The following is a 5,135-nucleotide window of genomic DNA, read 5'->3' on the forward strand; positions in this document are numbered from 1 at the left end:
GCTGGGAAAAGCATGCTTTTTATGGGCAACTAAAGGATACAATGGATAGTGTCTAAGCCTGGAGTCAGGAAGACCTGAGTTCCAATCCAGCCTGAGACACTTACCAGTTGTATGACCCATATTTGCTTCCATAAGCATTTCCTCATCTGTAAGATGGGGATAATAAGACCTCCAATAACTCATACTAAAATGTTATAATAATTATACGCTTAGCATAGTTACCTGACACTGACAGAGTATCTGATAGTAAGTACTATATAAAGGTGATCTCTTGTTATACTTTTTCTTTGGGTCACTATCTTATATGACATTCCCAGTCCCACCCACTACTAGGGCCTTCCCTCTGAGATTATGTCCCGTGAAAATCTTGCTTGTACATTATCATCTGCGTATCATCTCCCCCATTAAAAGGTGAGCTCCTCCACGCCAGAGACTCTATTTATTGTCCTTCCTTTTATCCCCAGAACTTGGCACAGTGCCTAGCCCATAGTAAGTGTTTCATAAATGTTTGCTGACCAAGTGACCTTCTATATCTAAGTTATGTGTCCGTGGGGCGGCCAAGTAGCGCAGCGAGTAAGAGCACCGGCTCCAGTGTCGGGATGACCTGGGATCGAATCCGGGCTCAGACACTTAGCACCACACCCAGAAACACCTGGCCGTGTAACCTTGAGCAAGTTACTTAACCCCAATTGCTTAAAAAATAAACAAATAAGTTATGTGTCCATTCAGAGCTTAACTTGGCATATGGTATGAAATGCTGGTCTAAATCTAATTTCAGCCAGACTACAAACTTCCCAGAAGTTTTTGTTGAATAGTGAATACTTACAGCAGTAGTTGGAGTCTTTTAATTTATTAAGCAATATGTTACTATATATATTTTTGTTTGTTTCTGTATGTGATGGCAAACACAGAAGTAGTTCACACCTTGTTTCAGTTATTGAATTAACATCTTATTTCAGTTCAAGTTTCTTCTGAGCCTGGTATCCAGTCTGTTAAGAAACAGAATGTGTGAACCCCACAACTTGTGAACCATAGAACTCATGAACTGCTGCAACAGGAAGGGGAGGAGCTAGTGACCATATATAAAGAGAGGTCTTGGCTAGAGACAGCAGAACTGAGAAGAGGACTCTTGTGGTGTCAGAGTCAAGAAGGAGAAAATTTGTGGTATCCTGGCACTCTGTTTGTCTGCTCTGTCTGTGTTGATATTTATTTGTGATACTTTGTACAGAAGCCCTGGTCCCTTACTGGAAGCCCTGAAAGAGGATTTTCTGGTTGTATGTTTACAGAAACTCTGAAGGGTTTTGGAGGTCCTGGGACTTTAATGATGATTTGTGCTGACGTCTTGGAACTTGTTTGTGGATCTGTGTTGTTTTCTATGTTGATGATTTGTGTTGAGTTCTCAGACCTTGTTGGTGGGTCTGAGTTGATTTCACAGGCAGATAGTGAATTGATGATGTTTCTGGCAATGTGCATGAATATTATTGTGGCTCTGGCAAGCTTTGTCTTCCCAGAAACAGGAACTGTGAAGGACTTGAGGTGGATTGGACACTGAACTTCAAAATGGAATGAGAACTGGACAAGGAGCTGGACAAGGAACTGGGAGCTGCCTGCCTTTGAATCCAGGTGACAGTTGGAGCTGGGACCATGGAAGAGGAACCATGGAAGCTGAGAGCAGCCTCGAGTCAAGCTGAAAGAAGACTTTACTTGAATACTGTGTACTGACTGAGAAGATTATAATTTACTGCAACCTAGGGGTAGAGTACTTTGACTTTTGTACTTTGTGATTGAATTAAAGATTTTGTGATTGGCTAAATCAATATACTTTGTTTAAAACTATGTGACCACTTTGGTGAAAACTATGTGGTCATTTTAGTGATAAGTTGTTAAGTTATGACATTGTGAATGCTGTATTTTGATTTTCTACAAATGGTTTGATCTGATTTGTTATTGAATAGAGAGCTCACTATACTATGTAATCAGAACCTTGAAAGCTGTTCATAGTAGCAGTCCTCTGGAAAGCTGTTAAATGTGTGGCTTTACACTGTGTGATGGAAAGTCAGAAGGAAATAGTCAGTAAGATGACTTTAAAGGTTATATGTTGAATTTATGATATTCTTTATAGGAATAACAAGCTGTAACTTTCACAGTTTCACATGGAATCATATACTTCTATTCTTCTCTGTATATGGAATGCTTATTTCATTTAGTGTTTTAGTTTAGAATATTTTTTAATTAAATGTCACATCCACTTCCACTCGGGTGAGGATAGCCCTATAACCCATGCTGCACATGTGGAACGAGACATGACTCCCAATTGGCTAGAAGCTGAGCATGATGCCTTGGACTTGTGTAACTGAGATTGCTGGAAGACACTTTGGAGAAGAATTCTAGAGAGAGGACTCTGAAGGGCATGATGAATTTGTGAATAGTCACCAGAAGCTACACACATATGGAGAAGCCAGGTGTCTGTAGGTTCCTTGGCTTCCAACACCTGTCTTAGAGAATGGATTCCCCTTGGGGAGATCACACCCTCTCTCCTAGGTTTAGCTGAGAGTTTTATCTTGTTTCCAGCTGAACAAACCATTTGCTCTTGTGTTTTCTTTGGTATATTCTAATCTGTACAACTGTTGAGGTCAGAGTTGGGAGAGTTGGTTCAGATTTGAAAGAATTCACTTAGACCTTCTCTTCAGCTAATGGGAGCTTTATTGATACAAAAGCATGTGGGCCTGAGATTTAGCTAGGAGCTTAACAAAGGCACTGATATAGGAAAAGGACCAGACTTATATAGACAGAAAGCTATACTTTCTGTATAGAAAGTAGAATGATGTAGAAAGCCTGTAGAATGATGATGATGTAATTTTTAAGGTTCCTAAGGGAGGGGGGGGTGTCAGAAGTTTAGGGACAGGATAAAGAACATGGATGACACATTTTATGGTCCAGGAAGTTTTATGGTATTCCTTTTTTTAAGAGAATTTTATGGTATTCCTTTTCAGGAGTTCAAATTTATGCAAATTTATGACTGGGCGAGTCACTTAATCTCAGTTTCCACATTTGTATAATGAGAATAATAAGTGCATCTCCCTCTCAGAGCTGTTGTGAGCAAGAAATGAGAAGACCTTTGTAAAGGGCTTTGCAAACCTTAAAGGTCTATGTAAATGCTATTCTCATCACCATCATTATGGAAAAGGCTTAGGGAGTCAGAGGGATGACTAATTAACTTCTGCCTCTAATCTACAAAATTCCAAATAGCCTTGGAATCCAAACTATCAGTATGTTGCCCACTCCCTCTCAAAGACAAATATGTATATAAATATATAAAAAGCAACAAGGATGTAAGACACAAAATCACGCCCCAGAACAGAATAGCAACTTCCGTGATTATTAACACAGTGACTGCTTTTGCAGTTCCAGATGATTTCACTTATAAATATTACACCAATTTTAATAGCTTAAATTATATAACAGATCAAAATGAAAACTTGCATGAAAGCTGATCCCAGGTTGTGACAGGGTATCCTTCCCTCTTGGGTGTAACTGATGTTTTATCGTTTGTGATTTCTCCTCTGAATGCTGCCGTCAAGCTCGATCTCTATGTTTATCATTCATTGCTCACAGACCAGAGTCCAATTGGAGACTCTCCCTGCTAAGCTAGAGTGTTAAATATGTTACCAATTACTACAAAGTAAGCAATTCAATTTCCTGGAAGATTCCCAGCAGTTACACTGGGTCAGGGTGGGAGGTAAAGGAGAAAAGGAGGAAGAAGGCCCAGTTCTCTTTTTTAAATCACAGTAGTTATGACAAATGTCAAAACCGAAAGTTTCCCTAGAGGAGCACAAGTCACCCTGACTTGCCCTACTCTGCCCTACCATTTACACTTTTTTTTTTTTTTTTTTTGCTTTTTGGAGGGAGAAGTCAGGGCAATTGGGGTTAAGTGACTTGCCCAAGATCACACAGCTAGTAAGTGTTAAGTGTCTTAAGTCAGATTTGAACTCAGGTCCTCTTGACTCCAGGGCCAGTCCTCTATTCCATTTTCACTTTCTACCACAAAATGGGAACAGAAGAAAATGCTTCTGGGCACCAACATTCCAGGTTCCTAGACCTTTGCCTTCATTCTATTTTCAAGGGAATCAAATTCATTCCAGAGAGGCCTGTGGGGCTATGGAAAGTCCTGTTTTCAGTTCTGTCCCCTGTGGGTCCCAGAAGTGGGGCTTAAAGCTACTGGTCGGAGTAGCCACTGATATTCAGGGGCCCAGTTATCAGCATCTTCCCCCAAAGGAAGTGGGGTCAGGAATTCTTTGGCATCGTTCTGCAGGGCCAAATTTCCCATCTATCTCTGGTGCTGATTGACTGATGGTTGCCATGAGAGAGCAGGGTACAGACAGTAATGGACTGCTTCCAGATCCTGAGGGGTCCCTCAAGTGATGGGAGGCTTTGGCAGAGGGGACGCATCATTCCACAAAGATGTGTCCTTCCACAACTCCTGCTCAGGGAGTTGGCTCCTGGGCTGGGCTCTACCACCAGAACCTGAAAACTTCTGAAAACAATTCATTCCCTTCCCTCTTTCCTAGATTTACCTCTCAGACATATCACATGAGGGATCAGAGGCCCATGGACCGAGAACATAAAGAATTTCCAAAGACCTTGAGTCCAACCGCTTTATTTTACAGGGGGAGAAACTGAGGCCCATAGAGGTTCTAGGTCATACAGACAAGTGGATGGTCCTCCAGTCTGCCCTATGACTGATTTCTCCTTTTGCTTCAGGACATTTCCGCCTCATCCAGAGTATGATGGCATTTCTATACACTAAAAAGAAAAAAAAAAGATTGGGACAGTGGAGTGATGTGAGGCAAAGCATATTGATGTGATCCTCTGATTTTCTATACCCCTATGGGTATAGAAATTTGCTATGCAGATACTGGGGAAGCAGAAATATTTGAATAAAACCTCCAAGTTGTGAGATACAAATTAGGATTCAAAACCATGCCTTTTTCTCTGACCACTGCCCAGTAAAGCCTTAGGTAGGTTCGAAACATGGAAATAAATACACTGTTCTTTTCACAGGGCTGCTTTTTTCTTGGATACCATAAACACACTCGGAAACTGCTGGTCACTGGGTGCCTGGGAGCGTATCTTTT

Source organism: Petaurus breviceps, unplaced genomic scaffold, assembly GCF_028583685.1.
Source record: "Petaurus breviceps papuanus isolate PSGF00001 unplaced genomic scaffold, PetGlider_PUasm1.0 126, whole genome shotgun sequence".
NCBI lineage: Eukaryota > Metazoa > Chordata > Mammalia > Diprotodontia > Petauridae > Petaurus > Petaurus breviceps.